This window comes from Nanorana parkeri, unplaced genomic scaffold (genome assembly GCF_000935625.1).
Source record: "Nanorana parkeri isolate BGI_ZX_2015 unplaced genomic scaffold, ASM93562v1 scaffold23, whole genome shotgun sequence".
NCBI lineage: Eukaryota > Metazoa > Chordata > Amphibia > Anura > Dicroglossidae > Nanorana > Nanorana parkeri.
Genome location: NW_017306291.1, coordinates 1,720,401 through 1,740,280, shown reverse-complemented (window position 1 = coordinate 1,740,280; position 19,880 = coordinate 1,720,401). Strand labels below are relative to the sequence as shown.

Genomic DNA, 19,880 nt, shown 5'->3' with positions numbered 1-19,880 from the left:
AAAAATCACACAGAATTTTTGTTTTATCCAGTTGCATTTACTCAGTGCAACTCATAACATTCAAGTGAAAGATATAACACCAACATGTCAGAAAAAAATAAAAAAACAGAATCACTGAGTTGGAAAAAGGATCACTTCCTTGTGTCAGTATTTTGTTGAACCACCTTTTTCTTTAATTACAGCCTTTAGTCTGTTGGGATATGTCTTTACTAACTTTGCACATCTAGACTTTGCAATAATTGCCCAGTCTTCTTTACAGAACTGCTCAAGTTCTGTTAAATTTGATGGTGACCATTTGTGGACTGCAGTCTTCAAGTCATTCCACATATTTTCAATGGGGTTTAAGTCTGGGCTCTGACTAGGCTCTGCAAGGACATTAACCTTTTTCTCCTTCAACCACTGTATGGTAATTTTCGCTGTGTGCTTTGGGTCATTGTCATGTTGGAAGGTAAACTTTCTTCCCATTGACAACTTTCTGGCAGAGAGCAGCAGATTTTTGCCCCATCCATTTCTCCTGACAAGTGCTCCAGTATTTAAAGAAGAACTCCATGTATTTTTCTTCATAACCTTCTTCTACACCCGCAATGCAAAGGTTAAGTGTTTGTATGTGTCTAAGTGCTAAAATAAAAAAGTTATATTCACCCGATCCTCTGAGCCAGCTGGCTCTTAGACCATTCCTTTGAACCTCCTCCCCTCTCCGCTGCTGCGGTCTAAAGTCCTGTGAGTCATTACATCCAATACACAGTGTACTGAGGATGCCAAGGGACATATCATCGCTGGTGCGTAGGAGGCAGCTGGCTGTAAGGATCAGGTGAGTATAACTTTTTTATTTTAGCACCTAGATGAAAACGAGCATTAACCCTTGCACTGCGGTAGTAGCCCCACTGCAATGGTTAAGAAATGTAAAGAGAGGAAACCCACACAAGCAAAGAGAGCAAATGCAATCTCCTTGCAGACAGTGTCCTGACTAGGATTTGAACTGGAACCCCCAGGGCTGTAAGGCAAAAGTGCTAACTGTGCTTCAAAAACTTTTCAAGCTGAGCTATTACTTGGCGCATCCAAATATTTGGCACTCTGGCAATACTTTATCTGGTCCACTGTGGTGCCAGCTCAAACAGTGAGGTAGCCGCATACTATATACCTGGCACATCAAGTTATTTGTATTTGTATCTACAGCATGTTTAAAGGGATAAAATGCTCTCTCTCTCTCTCTCTCTCTCTCTCTCCATATATATATATATTTATATTTCGCCTTGATGCGCTTTAAAAATAAAAGCTAATTTCTGCATTGTTGCACGCTTGTTTCACATGAGATGGTTTGGCTTTAGGCGCATTAAAGAGATGTCTCCAGCCATGGTGTTAGGAGAGCAGAAGGAGAGCAGGAGTGGGAGGTTATGCGTGGGAGCATCTTGTTGTTAATGGCACAGTTTGATCAGTGCTTGTCTGTGCTGATGGGATTGAATAGTCCATATACACTGCATCAAGAGTTCTTCAGCCCACAATGTCACAGGCACAGCCACAGCGCTGCAGGGACGGAGGTGGAGGAAGCAGCTCGTGCCATATAGTGTACAATAATTCCTTCCTGAAAACCGGATGAGCAGGGCACTTTGGCTTCTCTTCTTTCTGTGGGGATACTAGGTAACATGTATAACTTTTACTCAGGAGAAGATAATAGGCAACATTATCTTTTAAAAAAATACTATACATCAGCATTATACTGTGGTGAAAAAATGGTATATACATGAGAACAATACAAGTACAAAAAAGCATCATGCTTTATAAATGTCCATCATTGAAGTCCATAGCTCATGTTTGTAGTGCACTCTCCACTTTTTGGATGTTTCTGATTTACTTGATATCGCAAGTTGAGGCAGCATTTTAGGGATCAGAGGAACTGAGAGTTTTCTGAATCACAAAATTGTAATTGAACATTGGGAGATTTTGGCAAAATGTTTGCATTGTAGTCAATAGGGGTCAATAGGGTAGGAAAAATTAAGCTGTTTTTGAAGTGGCCACTTGTACAGCATGCAAACCCTGTAACAGAGGCAATATAGGTACCTTTCTGGCGACCTGTGTGATGCTGCTTGGCCTGTCCACTGCAGGTTTTCAACCCTCTCCATGCAGAAGGAGCCACTGCATGCAGTGGGGGTAGCAAGTATATGACCAACCCAAAATCCTGAATACCTGCAGCTGCCAAGAATAGGCAAAGCAACACAGGAGCCCCCAGAAAGGTAAGTATATTGTCTCTTTTTTATTTATAGTATGTGCTTTCTGTAGAAGTGATCCTGCGGTGACAGGGTCACTTTAAGGGTGCTTATAGACTTTATTTAAAAAAAATAATTTCAGCAGTAGTTCATTGAGTGAGATTTAAAGATTTTGCTTCAAAGAAATTTCAACAATGACAGCTGCGTAAATTGGTAGCAAAAAAAGGTATAAATACCTGTAATAAATAAATGAAATCAGTTTTTCCAGAATCATTCTACTCATACCTAGTCACCTATTAGTTATCTTTAGGACTAGTTCACACCAGCCCCAGTGTGTTCCGGCCCGATTCAATGCCAGAAAGCACTGGATCGCAACCCGGCCGCCTCATTGCGCTCTGGGACAGGAGGGGGTGTGGCGGTGCATTGAAGTGAATAGCACGACAGCCACAGTCCAATCGCCTGCACCCAAATGTGTGGCACCAGTCTGGTGCGATCAGAAAAAATAGAGCATGCAGCATTGATGTGCCATGCGTTCAGGTGCGGGCGATTGCACTGTGGCTGGGGGGTGTGGCTGTGGAGCCATTGACTTCAATGCACCACCACGCCCCCTCCTACCCCTGAATGCAGGGAGCCGGTTAAGTGCGTTCCGACAGCGAATCGGGCCGGAATGCACTGGGGCTGGTGTGAACTAGCCCTTAGAGCTCCGAATCCTGGAGCACTCAATACACTCATTAAATAATTTCCACCCCCTATTGCCTTCAGCACTTCACTACTGGTCAGCACTTCACTACTGGTTCTCCATCATACTTACGGACCTGTGTTGAGATGAGCGAGTGGGCAATCATTAGCTCGAGAGTCTCCAAACCTTTCGGTAGGAGTGCTATGTTATATATTTTACAAATATTTGCTGGCCAAAAAAAAATCAGTTTTGTAAATGAATGAATACAATTTTAATGAATAAAGGAAATGAATGAATAATGAATACATTAATGAAGTCCCACCTCACATCAGGGAGTAGCAAGCAGTGGCCATACACTCTACAACCATCGCAAGACTTTAGTCTTGCGATGGTTGTGCAGGGATTAAAAAAAACGTACGATCTGCCTATCTTGGACAGGCAGATCGCACTCTCGATCATCGCAAGCCCGCCCCCCTGAGGGGCGGGCTTCCGATGACCGCAATGCTGAACGGGCAGTGTGCGCGTGCGCACACCGGCCCGTTCGGCATTTGTCTTCCGAGCACCGTTCTAACCAGCCGAGAATCGTACGATTCCCGGCTGGTTTTCGAACATGCTGGTTCGACAGAAGACGTGCGACCGTACAGTAGAAACGGTCGCACGTCTCCGTTCACACTGCTCGATTATCGTACGAAAAACCGATCGCATACGATTATCGTACGATAATCGTGCAGTGTATGGGCACCTGAATCCTCCCTTGCATGTGCCCAGCTAAGTAACTCCTTACATCCATATATGCCCAGCAACGTAACCCCTTACATCCATGTGCTCACAGCATAGTAACCCTTTACATCCATGTGTGCCCAGCAAAGTAACCCCTTACATCCATGTGTGCCCAGCAAAGTAACCCCTTACATCCATGTGTGCCCAGCAGAGTAACCCCTTACATCCATGTGTGCCCAGCAAAGTAACCCCTTACATCCAAGTGTGCCCAGCAGAGTAACCCCTTACATCCAGGTGTGCCCAGCAAAGTAACCCGTTACATCCATGTGTGCCCAGCAAAGTAACCCCTTACATCCATGTGTGCCCAGCAAAGCAACCCCTTACATCCAAGTGTGCCCAGCAGAGTAACCTCTTACATCCATGTGTGCCCAGCAGAGTAACCCCTTACATCCATGTGTGCCCAGAAGAGTAACCCCTTATATCCATGTGTGCCCAGCAAAGTAACCCCTTACATCCATGTGTGCCCAGAAGAGTAACCCCTTACATCCATGTGTGCCCAGCAGAGTAACCCTTTACGTTATAGGCAGCAGAGACATATTCGGGGGACTGTGGGACGGCGATGGCTGGCTGCCAATGAATGCGCCAAACTCCATATTACAATACACAGACCAGCGCATCCAACTGTGTTGCTGTGGGTTGCATGAAATTTTGTAACGGACTCCCTTTGATTTAGGGGTTTTGGGGTGCCCTGAAGATAGCTGTATGTATAGTTAAAGCATGCTGACACTTTATTAAATTGAATTGCTGATCAGGTTTGCTTTAAAAAACGCTTCCGTCAGATAATAAAGAAAAAAACAAACCCATGTGTTACGACTGCCAGAATGTGTTGCGTTTCTGCAGAACAAGGCTGAACTTCCAGCTGCATAGGGGAACAATACCATCTGTAGTGTAATTTAGGTACCTCAGGTTCGTGAGTGATGAAAAGAGGGAATACGGGACTGTGGCTGACACTGTATCAGATGGCTTTTGGCAAGCATGAGCTGAATTTTTAGGTGAGGTTTGTGGTTTACAATTGAGTCTATATGTCTGTCTTCAACTACCATCATAAACAGTTGGGAGGGGAAGTAGAGGATACGTTTCTTAAATAAATTGCTGGCATACTCTCCATAATAACAGGAGGATTGTAAAACTCTGAAAGTCTCTTAAAGAAAAATAAAATCTAATCAAAACTAATTTAATCTCTTAAAGGTGAATTATTATTTTTTTATACAGCACCTATCACATTAGTTACCTGTGAGAGTGAGAGTGTAATCCCACCTCCTCCAGATTGTTGCTTCACAAAATTCTACCTTCATGCCGACAGATACAACCCAGAGTAACTATCTTCAGGTGCTGTGAGGGTTACACCAGCGACTATCAGTGTGATAGAGTTGTGCTGCTCGCCCTCTTCCCCACTCATAGAGTTTGTACAATTATTGTTCCACAATGCAACACATGAATGTGAATGTGAGTGGAAGAATGACAGGCTCTGCCCTGCCCATTCACAAAGTGCATTGCATTGTCATCACTGGTTCTCTGTGATAACAATGCAGTGTGCAATACAGGCAGATCATGGCTGGTAGGAGGGGCCGGCAGGGTGCTGTACATAGCTTCCTGAAAACATTACAGCACCCTTCCTCAGTACTTCTCTCAAGAGCCCTCAGCCCTGGTGCAAGCAGTGGGTAGGCTCTTGGTAGGAGCTATGCAAATATCACAATGTCTGATGGGTGGATGTCAGTCTGCAGGAGAGAGCATTTCATTTGCATGCAGACCACCCTCAGTAACGCCCACATGTAATGCTGAGCCTTCATGATTGAAAGAACAGAAATCCGATTAATGAAAGAGGTGGGCACTGTAAGGCTGGGGAGGAAAGAGCTAGCTGATGCTGGACATGGAAATGAGGCAGGCTCTATCTGACTTGTTTCTAATGCACGTTGTAAGAAGCTCACAGCGTGCAGTGAAATCAGAGTAAGCAAATTCAGTCTAGTAGAGGAGCAGGTACAAGACTGAATGGAAGGCCGGAGTTCAGTTTTGATGCTGGGAGTTGTCTTAGTGTAAGGGATAAAACGTTGGCCAGCTACACTAATCACACTGGTCCACAGAGCCGAAAGCCTTCTGCTGCAAACTCCTGAACCCAGGCTGAAAGCAATTGTATTACATCCTGAACTGTGCTCGTATGTTCAGCTGGAAGGAAGCATTGTGTCATGCTAGTGGAATTATATCTCCCAGCTGGTAATGCCAGGAGCCAATGGTCAGGCTTAGGGGAGTCAGCCGGCATTACCAGAGCGGCACACTGTAGATGGTTATACAATGTACAACAATGTTTTTTTTATTTGTATACAGCAAAAGCAGAGGTTGGGTTATGTTAAAAATAGTTTTTAAATGTATTATTATTATTAACAATATTATTATTATTGTTGTTATTATATATAATAGGAAATGTACACTCCATGCCAGTGAACAGGCTCAAATCTCAAGCGTACCATATTTCCATACGCCCCGGCCACACCGGTGGATGCGGATGCATTAACACTCATGTAAACACTATTGGCAGTATAACTAATGTGTGCGGTAACCCCTTCGCTGCCGATTTCATTCATGCTCCGCAGGAACACAGCCATGTATTGGTACAGACAACAGGTAGGAAGGGACGATCGGACCCAGCCTTCTCGGTAACAGATGGTCCAGTAAACTGCGTGCCAGCCAGCTTTATAAGTGTGAAAATCGCAGTGTGGAAATTGAAAACAGGTGGCAGAAATTTCACTCAGAGACTTGGCATCTGTGAGTAATCAGTTACTGTAGCCGCCTTGGTCAGGCGTAAATTAGCTTCATTGCCGGTGACATTTTTAATATCATAAGGAAGGCTGCAGCTGAGCTTAATTATAGTCCTGGTACACAACATCAGAAATTAATTTCAGATTGGTTGCTGTGTGTTACTGCACTTCATGCACTAGCTTCGCATTTAATAGCTTTACTTAAAGAACATATCCGGTCTCCTGTTTATATGAATTCTTTTTTTACTTTGCAATACCCTCTTTTTGACGTTAACTATTGCAGGTGTCTGAAAACGTGTCCTTTCTACATGTGTCTGGTGATAGTCAATCTTTTTCTAGCTGAAATGATGGAAGTGTGGCTGCAGGGTATACCTAATAGAGGAAGTTATTTTTAACTTTGAGCTCCTGGTGAAACATAAAACTCAGCAATAAATGTCCAGTGTGAATGGCTTGTTTTGAACCTGAGTTTGATTTTTTTAAAATTTCAGATTTTTTTAAATTTCAGAAAATAAAAAGTTCTACTTCACAAGTTTTCTAGTTTTAGGGTCCGTTCAGACCACAAAGGCTGCGTTCCAGAGTGTTTGGCCTCTGGAACGCACTGGAGTGCAAGCCGACTGGCTCCCTGCGTTCGGGGGCGGAAGGGGGCATGGCGGTGCATTGAAGTCATTGGCAGCGCAGCCATGCCCCCCTGCCCGCAGTGCGATTGCCACACCTGTAACGTAGGCATATTAGTGCTTGCGTTCCGATCCAGTGCGATCTGCAAAAATAGTGCTTGCAGTAGCACGGGCACTAATTGTTCCGGGTGCGGCCAATCGCACTGAGGGCGGGGGGCGTGGATGCAGTGCCATTGACTTCAATGCACCGCCACACGCCCTCCCGCCCCTGAATGCAGGGAGCCGGCCAGCTTGCGTTCCAGTGCATTCCAGAGGCCGAACGCAGCCTTTGTGGTGTGAACCGGCCCCTAGACCTGTAGCTTAACGCGGACCTTTACCCTTTAAAATAACAACAAACAGACCTTTAGAAACATTTAGTAATGCCAATCTACAAACACATACTTCTAGATAATTTTCGGCTTTGTATTCTTTGCAATCCTTATTTCTCTTTTCTTCCCCCCTCTTCTGACAGTGGCCATGTTTACTAAGGGCAGATTACTAGCTCTCCTTTAACTTCCTGGATTTCTGGCACATGTGACTAGGACATGTGACCATGCACATCATCTCAGGGGAGGAAAATGCCTTTCTCTAAGATCTCAGAAGATTACAGATGAGATTTCCCAACAATGCTCTGCTGATGTAACCTTCCCAGGATGCATTGTGTTGGCAAACTGAAGTAATTTGCACTTTCAAAACAGGAAGTGAATGCTCAGCAATGTAAGTATTTCAAAATCACAGCATTTTACACCAGACACATCTATGTTATGTTATTAATAACCATCATACATAGAAGGATGCATTGGTAGAATTATATTTTTAGTGTAAGGGCCTGTTCACACGACGTCCGTTTTGTGTGCTGACCGGATCCGTACGCTGTTGCACTCAAAATGCATCCCAATGTATCACTATGTGTTTTATGGGCTACAGTTCTCAGGTGCGCAGTCCGTTCAGCTTACGACAGAAAAAATACTGCATGTCACATTTTGTACCATCAGGAAACGGTCCGGAAACGCACGGACGCGCACGAAATGCAACGAAAACGGAACAGAAACGCAACGCAATGCAGCTAAGGAAAAAAAAAGAAAAAATTGTTTTCTTGCTCCACTTATTATGATGTCATCAACGTTGAAAAAAAATTAACTGTCAGCATCCAGACCGAAAACGCATCAAAAACGCGTCAAAAACGCACTGCATCAGCAGCTCCACGTCTGCTGATCAGCACCTGATCAGGACCTGATCTCATGTGAACAGGCCCTAGAGGTCCAATTTAAGTGACACTAATTTCAAGAGTTAAATCTGGAAAATACATTCAAATACCTTAACTATTAAAAAAATTTATCTTATTTGTGTATCACTCGGCTGTGGATCCTCAAATCATCTCTGAATTGGTGCTGACACTGTCCTTCCTTCTGGAGGGTGACTACTTTTGTTCCCCATGGTCCCTGTGTGTGTTGTAAAGTAGTCTTGGCTCCAAGTTCAATCCCATAATGGACTACAATCTCAATGCTAAATGTGAGATTGTAGTCCATCACAGGAGTGAGCTTGGAGCAGTGGCTAGTTTACAATACAACACACCCCCTCAATTTGTCAATTTGTCCCAGTGACCATCATCAACAATCCAGAAATGGGAAGTAATGGGAAATCCCACATTTTAGAGTTGTCACCTGAACCTCAGTTTATGGCTAGGATCAGACCTGTGCGGCACCCGGGATCGCGCGATTGTGTGCTAGTGCACACAGCGTTTGCCGCGTGGCCCCATTGATTTCAATGGGGTTACATCCATGCGGCAATCGCTAAAAAAAAGTTACAGGTAACTTTTTTTACGACGCACAATGTGCTGCTTTTTAAAGGAAACCGCGCGATCCGCCCGGCGCGACTGGGGTGCTATTAGAAAATAATGCGACCCACACCGCAATCGGCTGTGGTGGTGGACTCTGTGACTGACTGCCCAGCAATCCGCGTGGTTTTGTGCACGGTTGCCACATGGTCAGGAGTCACCCAGGTGTGAACTTAGCCTACTGTATATGTTTATTTAGACATCATTACATGTGTTATTAAATACTACTGGATTGATTCTCCTTTTATTGTCTTGTCTTGATAGCTTCCAATAGGTTGCACTGGTGCATTCATTTTTCAGGCAGTGGGAGTTGAACGAGACGTAACTAGGTAGCTTACATAAGGAGAGCACATTGGGGACCTTACCATTCTGGCAATGTCTTTTCCCAACCCTTTTAAGAGGCAAGAAACGAGAAAGTATCGCAGGAAGCTCTAAATAGTGATGCCACCCTCCGTCTATATAGCATGGGATGTTTTCGGGGGCAAATGGTAAATGTGCACTTACCATTTAAAAAAAGTGTTTTAACCGAAGCTGCCTAATTGTTTGGAGCAGAGAATTACGTTTCATTGGTCAACATTCTTTTCTAATTCGTCTTCTCTCAGGCTTTTAACTTTTGGCTCTTGCATTGATCGAAACATAACTTGCCAGCTTAGCTGTTTTGAAGAATGTTTTGCCAATGCATTACTTCATCTTAATATATCATTAATTCTTACATTTAATTCCAGATTCAGCACTTTTCTTTTTTAAACGATCAGTCTGTTCAGAAAAGTTTATGAAAATGCTATGAAGAATTGTTTGATAATCACATCGTAATACTTTCCTCTTTTCTTGAAACTTACAAGCAAAGCAAGGATTTTTTTCACTAGATACAATGATACCTTCATGTGGACTTCTGCTAAAATGTTAAAGTGGCCCTGTCACTATACAAAAAAGTTAAACTAGAAGCAACCTGTAAAGGAAATTAGTAATACTAACCAGTCCAGAAGCCTGAGACTCCAATCAGATCACTGGATCAGGAAGTATTACTTATCTCTTATCTACTTTAAAGTTGACCTCTGGGCATTTTCTTCCTTACCCTAAGCCCCAGCCCCCTCCCTAACTAATAGCTAAGTTTGGTTTAAAATCTACTATAAATGGACCAAATTCTTACCTAAATCTGTGGTCACATAATGCTTCAGGTCCTGAGAAGGGGCTCTTCATTGGGTGATGTCCGGCCGAGTACATAGTTCTTATCAGCTGTCCAATGTTGGGGTCCTCTTAGGATCCTGTAGACTAGAGCTGGGAGGTGATGTCAGGAAGAGGTGACCAGTCTACTGCAGCGCTAGATCCATCAGTCTTGACTACCAGAAATGATGCCACTGAGAGAAAAGATGGTGGAATGAGGTATTAAATGGATTAGTCATGTTTAATCACATGAGTCCTAATTTTAAAATGGCACTGGAATAGCAGTTAATTATCCCAGCGCCATTTTAAAGTGGCGCACAGTACAAGCACTGGGACTGCCAGCTGTCTCTTACAGTGGTTTCTGAAGCTTCTACGGTCTACACCATAAGAAGTTGGTGATTTGGGAAAAAATGAAAGGAAAATGTTTTTTTCCCCAATTTGTTACTATTTATTCCCACTAAAAACCACCTGTCTTGTACGCTTTCGGGTCATACAGCCTTTTATGAACACCTCTCTCCTGAGGATGCTTTGCCCAGCAAAACGCGTTGTGTGCGTTAGCACACATTTTGACAAGCAATCTGTCGTCAATGAATAAACACCTATCTTGGACTTTGTATGGGTCATACATACAGTAAAACACTTGTGCATTGCCATATAGAAGAAATGTTGGTTTATAGGCGATGTTCATATGATATACCTGAAAGTAGGGATGCACCAATATTTTCAGTAGCAAGTACAAGTACCAATATTATTTTTTTTATACTCGCTGATACCCAGTACCGATACGGATGTCGTGTGCTCTGATTATCAGGAAGCCGGGCGGAGGATCATGACCCGTCGCCTGGCTTCCTGATTGCCTGGGAAGCCGGTGTTCTATCAAAAGAGCCGCCGGGCAGCGGGTCATGAGGTGCTGTCTGGCTTCCTGATTGGTCAGGAAGCCAGGCTGCCTAGCAACAAGTGAAGCCAGCTTCCTAGCCAATCAGAAAGCCTGGAGGCGGGTCATAACCCACTGCCTTTCTGATTGGAAAGGAAGACAACTCCATGCCGCCGCGGCACTGCTGGTCAGAGGGAAATCTCCCTCTGACCAGAAATTCCGGTACCAGAGGAAAGTATTGGAGCATTTGGGCAAGTACTAGTACTTGCTCAAATACACGGTATCAGCAGCAATACTGATACTAGTATTGGTATCGGTGCTTCCCTACCTGAAAGTTTTGAGCGCTAATTTATGTACATGTTCTTTTAACTACATGTTATATAATAAAGTATTGTATTTTATGTATGTATAGTTCCACTTTTTTGTCAGGTCTCCCTCCCCGTTTGTTTTGCAGTTGGCATTACGTATGACGTTTTTGGGGGTGCGGCACCTGGTTCTTAGGACTCTGTATATCAATGCAGTCATCACTTTTCTCTTTTGTATGTAGGTTGAACTCGATGGACTTGTGTCTTTTTTCCAATGTAACAATGTAACACCTGTGCATACTGAGTCTCAGCCACTTTGCAGGAATTGCTGGTACCAGCTGGAATCCTCTTTTATTTTCCAGTGAAATGGCTCTCATTCATTTACAAACATGTTATTACCAAATAATGGCTGTGTGTAAATTGGTTCTGAAAGCTTATTTACTAAATCATTAAGTTGTGTGTTGCAGCTTTAAATGATCCTTTGGTGTAATCAGTCTGATAATGAAGGTGGTGAGCTGCTGGTATAATCACCTTGGGTGATGTCAGAGCAGGGAAAGGCCCACGCCACTGAAATGCTACAGGGCAACAAATTTACACCCCACAGAATCAGAAAATGGAAAATCCATAGGAACGGTGGGAGTAAAAGGGAATGTAAACCCTAACAATGAACTTATTTTTTCCCTTTTGGCCTAACTATACCATTTTATAGCATTTTGTTATATCTGTTCTATACATTCAAAAGGATACCAATTGATCTTGCTATAAATTCTGTGAGCTGATAACTTATTGTGCTCTCTGTGCTGACTGCTATCAATTAAGCTGGCCAAACAACTATAGATTATCTGCAGATTTTCTATGGCCAGATGAAAAAGGTGCAACAGATTCCTCCATCTACGTTAAGCTGTGTGTATGGAGGAATCTCCAGCTGGGCCAAGCTTCAGTATCTTGCTAGTCGGCCCCGCTGGCTCTCAAAATAACTGAACAATCTGATTGGATGCAGGCAATGTTCCGATGTTTTGACAGCCAGTGGGGCCGACTAGCCAGATACTGAAGCTTGGCCCAGCGGAAGATTCCTCCATACACACAGTTTAGCGTAGATGGAGGAATCTGTTGCACTTTTTCTGACCATAGAAAATCTGCAGATAATCTATAGATGTATGGCCAGATTTACATTGATCTCTGAGGACTGCAGGACCACACTTTTCTATGTTATGGGCAACTGGAGAAGAGCCGGGTTCTGTACTCCAGTCTTCTCTCTGTTGTCCTGATGCAGTACAGTGAGTGAGCATTGTCATCCAAGGACGTGTGTTATTAGCAGGATCAGCAGGCGACAATATAGGAAAAAAGTCTGAAAAGACGAATGCAGCCACCTCAACTAAGGACTGATAAACTGCAACAAAATACATTTTTGTTCTTTGGTTTAGATACACTTTTACTAAAATAGGAAACCATTTAAATAAAATATAAAAAAATCTCATTATACATTATGCTTGTACTAATCTAATGCAGGACATCAAGTGAGCAATCCAATCCTACTTCCAATGTAGACAAACACAGCCATTAAATAACTTCTTTTTTTAGTATAGCAGAGAAGATGTAGAACTGGCGGCTTTTACAGCTCAGCCTAATTTCTCCCAACCAAGACACACAGAGCGATAAAACCCCTGCAATGGTTCTGGCACGCCACACTCCTAAACCCTAATAAAAAAAAGTGTTGGCTGAAGTTTTTTTTTAATCAGATAATCGTTATTACATTTTTAATATTCATAATGTGTACTAGACATGTAAGCTGCGGGAAAATTCGGTTCGGTTTGTATTTTTCGGGATTTGAATTTTCGTTAGTTTTGGACGAGTTTATGAATGAATATTTATTGCGACTAACACAAAAAAAACATGTAAATAGCATTCAAGGGTCCGAATTTCCAAATTTCTGAATACCATTCGGGAGCTCCAGAAAGCAATACGGGTCTGGCAACATAAACATAATAGTAAAGCTGAGGCTTCCAGACCTGAATAGCATTGGGGAGCTCCAAAATGCTATTCGGAAATTCGGACTTCATTCGGGTTTTGGAGTATAAGGTTTAGTATTCTGTACCTATAATTAGTATTCTGTAGTACGAACGAATATTCATTGCGGCAACATTGGGAGCCATACATACATAAAACTAAAGCTGAGGCTCCCAGAATTCGGATGCATTAAACCGAAAAACACATCTGTTTGGCCAGAAAAGTCACATGTCCGATTCAATTTCGTTTTCAAACGAAATTGGGATGCAGTCCGAAATCCGGAAACGCAAATTCGGATTCGGACACATTCGGATGCACTGGGATTTGGAGATTCTGATGTGTCCAAATGTCAGAATTTCGGAAAATCCGTACGGCTTTTGATGCGGAACAAAACTAATTGCACATGTCTAGTGTGCACACACCAATGAAAATCAAAACTACAGAAAAAAGTATAAAAAAAGAAAAAAAAAGGTTGGCTGAAGTTAGGCCTTAAAGTTGAAAATCTTATCAATGTGTGCTGAACTCAGGACTTAAAATATTCATTCAAATATATTCCTCAATAGACACGAAGGATATAAATCCACTTTGTGCATGCCATGTCTAATCAAACCTTGTCTAAACTATGTCTATTTCCTTGTAAAAGTAGCAGTGACATCATCATTACATAAAAGGGATTTTTTTCCAGTAAGCTTTGATTGCATTCAAAAACAACTCTACTTTGTATTCCTATTACAATGCTGATAATATAACACGATAGTATATGCTGGGACTTTACAACTCCTTTAAAGGAGAACTATGGGGTTAGGGCTTTTCCCCATAGTTCTCCTTAGGGTAACGGGAGGACACAACCTAGCGTCCTCCCGTCACCCTAAGCTCAGTATACCGCGAGCTACAGCTCGCGGTATACTGAGACGACGCAGCTGAAGCGGATCCCGTCAATTATGTCTGGATCCGCCCAGCTGCGTGAATGACAGCTGGCTCTGCCTATCTAGAGGCAGAGCCAGCTGTACCCGCCCCCTCCCCCGTCCGTTCCGCCAATCAGCGATTTCAGTAATTAGCCATATCAAACAAATATATATTGACACATAAAGTATTTATTTACATTTATGCCAAAAAACTTACAAGCTCCAACTCTCCCAGCTCTGTTTCCCTGAACTTCCTGTCCAATCCATCTACTAGCCTAGAGAAGGAAAGAGGGAGGAGGTGCAGAGGTGCAGTGGGGAGCAGAAGAGTGACTTGCCTTGCTGTGTCTGTGTATTTGTGGAGACACATAGCTTACTGGCACACACAAGAGTGGTTCCATAGTATCCTGCAAGGGAAAGGAGACCCCCTAAAACAGGATATCAGGACCTGTGCTCAGGGGACTAGCTGATTCTATAGGAAGGTAAAACTTTGAAAGGGTTATTAAAGCCTCCCGATTTTTTGCATATATCTACTGCTTGAAAGCAGTAGATATATGCAAAAACATACAAAAATTAAATAAAAAGTTAACAAATAGGTTAAAACGTACCTGTGTCTCTGCCACTTGCTCCTGTCCGAAGATCTGAAGATCCTGGGGCGGCCGCAAAGGATCTTGGGGCGGGCACATGCGCAGTTCAAATCTTGGGCCAGGAGACGAGGAGAGACACAAGGTAAGTCAATGGAGGCAGTGTGCACCCGCACAGACTCCATGGGACAGGAAGTGCCAGGAAGAGAGAGGAGTCAGCGCTGGATCAAAGACCGGCACCAGCACTGGAGGGACTCCTGAAAACTACAGGAAAGAAGAAGATGATCGGATAAGGAGGCATCATTTAAGGTAAGTCCTTACATTAGTATTGAGGGGTGAAAGAAAAAATGTGCCTTTAATGTCACTTCAAACATCAAGCAGCAGCATCCATTGTACGTTATTTTATCAGTATTTGAAAAAAGCTTCAAAACATTTTGACTTTATTATCACTTTAAGCTAAGCTCCTTATAACAAATGTCTGTGCTGACAGGTTGTGGGCCAATGTCCATGATCATGCTTTGGACATCAGTTTGTGATGCTATTAAGATCATTCAGATTTCAATACCAGGTGCATCTGGCTGCAATTAACCTCCTGACGTGCTAAAGCTGTTTTTCTTTCCCCATAGACCTTTGTGGGGAGAAAAAACAGGTCTGACATGAACAAAAGCCTTTAAATACAGTCCCTTAAAAAAGTAGAGTCTTCTACTGTGCTCATGTACATGAGCACCTAAGGCCGTACAAGTGTCAAATTTGGGGCGCAATTCCCCGCATGGTAGCCACAGGTGCTGCGTACAGACTTACAGCCCCCGAACCCAGACAGGCTGCGTACAGGGTCATACATCTTTACGAATGCGTATGTTTACACAAGTACTGGCATATAGCAGCGTACAGCACCATGCAGCCATTGATTCCTTTGGGCAGCTGTACACAGCCCCAGCGACTCCTGCAAAATACACCCGAAGTTTATGTTGTACAGCCCCAGGTGCCCGTGAGCCCTTATTGCGTCTGTTAGATTTTCTGTAACAAAAGACCCAGCAACGCCTTTCCGTAAAGGTTTTCCTGGAAATGCGGAACATGAAAATGACGGCTTCAGTTTTCTGTCTCTTACTTTGTGTATTAAATTCTTCCAACTTCCTTTTAGCTGTTTGCCCTTGCTGTTTGACTTTTAGTATTTAGCAAAAACGCAAACTTTAAAAAAAAAAATGGTATTCAGTAAGCATGTGATAATGAAAGTTGTAATGAAACATGTTCTACTGTCTAGACAGTACCTCATATGACGTTCCTAGATGGAGCAATGTGACCCTGGATTTATTTAAGGTTTACAGCTATGACTCAATGTAAAAAAATCTCCCTTTGGAATGTGCTTTGGAATGGCCTTAGGTAATGTGGTAGTGCCATCTAGACATCTCATTTCTCTTCTATTTGCTTCTTGAAAATTCTGTCAGTATCAACAAGTTCATTTAAAGCTGACTTATTCTAAAATGTAGCATAAAGTCTTGCTGGCATGGGTAAATAAAGAGTAATGGAATGGATAAAATGCTTTCCTTGGGGAAATGTTTTACGGGCTATACCAGTGCTCGTTATCTAACATAAAGCCTAGGTATTTGATTACAGCATCTCTATGAAATAGGTGGATTTCATCATCTGAACTCTGACCCTCTCCTTTAACTTCCCCATCACTATGAAATAAGACAATTTCATCATCTGAACTCTGACCCTCTCATTTATCAGAGATCACAAGATGATAATAAGACACTTCCTTGTATCTGGGCTTTCCACTTGCACTATATAGCCAAAGGTTTGTGGACACCTGACTATCACAACTGCTATAAGGCCAATAGCATATAGACTCACCTCCCAATTATTATGTACCAGTGTTTCCAGTGAACAGTACTGTTAATAGTTTGGATAATTTGATTAATTGTGCACTTTCAACCCTGTGGGTACAGTTTGTGGTAGGCCCTTATCTGTTGAAGTATGGGCAGCACAGTGTCATAGTGGTTAGTGTTTTTGTCTTGTAGCACTGGGGGTCCCTGGTTCAAATCTCGGCCACGACAGTATCTACAAGGAGTTTGCATGTTCTCCCTGCGCTTGTGTGGGTTTCCTCTGGGTACTCCAGTTTCTTCCCACACTCCAAAGACATGCTGGTAGGCTAATTGGCTCCTGTCTAAATTGGTCCTGTATTTATGTAGGTGAGATTGGGACCTTAGATTGTAAGCTCCTTGAGGGCAGGGACTGATGTGAGTCTGCTCTGTGTAAGTTGTCGGTGCTATATCAATACCAATAATAAATGAAAAAGGAGGATTGTGCCCCCGGTGCAAAGCCATAACTATTTCCTTTGGCATTTTGCTGATGGTCCATGTGGAACACTTGAGGTAGAAGACTAGGAGGAGGAAAAGCACAGGAAGAGGAAGGTTCAGAAGAGGCTGCTGGAGCTGGATGAGTGACAACAGGAGCCATGACACCTGGTTTAACTAGCCTTTACCTCAACCCTACAGAATACCTTTGAGATGAATTAATGTACCAGTTGTGATGCAGGTCTTCTCAACCATCAATGGTACTTCATGCAATTTTTTTTTTCCTGAATGGGCGCAAATTCCCACATACTCCAAAATCTTGTGGAAGTCTTCCCCCCAAGAGTTTAGACTGTTAAAGCCACAGGAAGGAAGGGGGCAAATACATATTAGTGCCCCTATTTGGTCCAAAAAACTCCTACAGGTGTGATGGTGACGTGTCAAAAACCGTTTTGGCAAGTGTGTTAATGCCTTGCAAAGATGGAATGGACAATTAATGAATAGTTAAGAGGATTGTTCTTTTTATATCTGCTGGGACTTTAGCCTTAATTGAGAAATAAACACTCCACTGTAAAAACCTTCCCTAAAAGTAAAATGCTTTGCTTTTAGGGAAGGTTTTTACATTTCTTTTGGCTCTGTTACCATAACATGGCAAGGCTTATGCTGACTCTTCAGCTTTTTATGTAAGCAACAATATCTCAGCAGTGCTCTCTAGTGATCTGAAGGCTGGCTTCATAGACTAGAATTCGTTCATCTTCAGGGTTCATAAACCTAAGGACAAACCATAAGCATATATCTATATGCTCTTGAAAGACACACCTTTCAAGGTAAGAATGTATTAATCCATTTAACCTTCATATAATTGGTGCAAAATGTCAAGCTCCAGCAGGCATGTATAATAAAGTTCATTATTTTCCTTCAAGATAGTTTCATCTGGGCTTCAGAAACTCATTAACCGTTTTCATCTTTTGAAGAAAAAAAAATTAAATTAAAAAGGCTGCAACTACATTTCCTTGCTTTTTGTATCATTTTTCACTTGTCTAATTACCAGACTTTGTTAAAAGTGGTTTGAAGAATGTATTGCTTCTCCAGTTATTACATACCAGAAGCAATGTGATTATTATTTTAGATTAACATTTACATTATGCATAATTCATTACTTCTGACTTTTTAGTTACTTTTTAGTTTTGCCTCTATAGTAACTTTCTCGATTTTTTTTCTAAATAGTTACGTGAAGTTAGAATTCAATTCTAGCTAAACCCACTTTTAAAAATATGGATTAGAGAGCAGCAAACAATGAAACATTTGAAACATTTAACAGGGTTTCTGCTTTTAGGACTATGGAAAGTTATTGTTTCAGGATTGCCAGCCCCGGTGATGTCATTGGTCAAATAAGGAAGTAGGTGCTATCCTGATAAGGAAGTATAGCGCCTTCTTATCAGCGATGCACACCGGATTCCACTGGGATAGTGGAATGAAACTTGTACTACATCACTGGTGTTCTGCACATGGTCTGCCCCCTGCTGACGCATTTTGCCTAATTACAGGCTTAGTCATAGAGATTATGGTGGATCCAGGTAGGCTGTGTTTTATACCAGCAAGCATTTCTTCTTTTTGTATGGGCTCATATTAGAGTGAGGATGTGCTCCCAGCAGCATGCACCTGGCTCATTCCTTTCCTGAGCCGTGGAGGAATGGTGTTTCTTTTGCGTGTTCTCCTTATCAGTGATGTCACACAGACGGGCCCTGATTCTGCAATGCTGAAGGTCCTTTGGAACATCTTTCCAGTTCACTGAATGAATCAGATTCACTGATAGAGAGAATTGCTTCCTAAAGGCAAATGCTGATTCAGGGTGAATCAGCTGAATTTGATGTGGATTGATTGGAGGAGGGTTAAAAGGAGGGTTAAAATGTGTATCAAGATGTGGACCTGTCCAAAACTGGTCCCCCATTAGTCCAGAATTTTTGGTGTAATTCACATGCATTTTCACAGTGTAGCCCTATCCCTGGTCTAATCTCAAGCCTACAAACGTTAGCCACCTTTCTTTTCTCAGCTGCTAAGTAAACCTTAGCCAAGGCATAGAAAAAGAGTAAAAAGAGTAAACATACATGAAGCCAAAAGTTGAGTGAATTCTTTTTTAACCCATGAAAAATTTTCAAGCATCTTAAATGACTCGAACAGCAAACTACTAAACATTTGGGACCCTTGGATTTGATACGCTATATGCTCACTGAACCAAGTGTATCTCACCTGTGAAACCAAATGCCTCATACCACCGCATCCGGAACCCTACCTAATCCCCCTTCCCCAATTGACCTTCCTATACTCAAACCCTATACTATCCCCACAACATCATCACCTTGTCTCTCTTTTCTCCTACTTCTCACTTTTTTCTGTCTGCCCTTCTAGACTCCTTATGTTGTACTAAATCCGAGCCACCTCTCAGCTATAAAAATGATTGGCCATTTTACAGGCCAGTACCAAAATTCGAGAAAGACCTTGCAAATGGATATGCCTCGTGGACTTTATTTGTAACTTTTTTTCATGCAGTTTTAAATGAAAATATGTTATGCAAATCTGCCCCCTCAGCAGCTTATTAGTCTGTCAACTTTTTCCTTCATAGAACCAAATACAAATATTACTAGAAAAAATTATATCAATGCATGTGTTTGTTGAAGAGATTTCCCCTCAATTTGTGTGCTGTTGGCCAGGCCCGGATTCCCCACAAGGCCGCCGAGGCCCGGCCTCGGGGCGGCAGGGCGCAGAGGGGCGGCAGCGGTGTCCTTGTGGGGAAGTTGCCCTCTCTACATTCAGTCCTGCTTTGTATAAGCAAGACTGAATGTA

The 19,880-nt window shown here is 42.6% G+C and overlaps 1 protein-coding gene across 1 annotated transcript in view; it reads left to right on the top strand.

The window, feature by feature from the left end:
- The window catches only part of PLXDC2 (plexin domain containing 2), a 347,246-nt gene that overhangs the window by 114,245 nt on the left and 213,121 nt on the right, over positions 1–19,880 (top strand). The gene's annotated exons all lie outside the window — the stretch shown is intronic.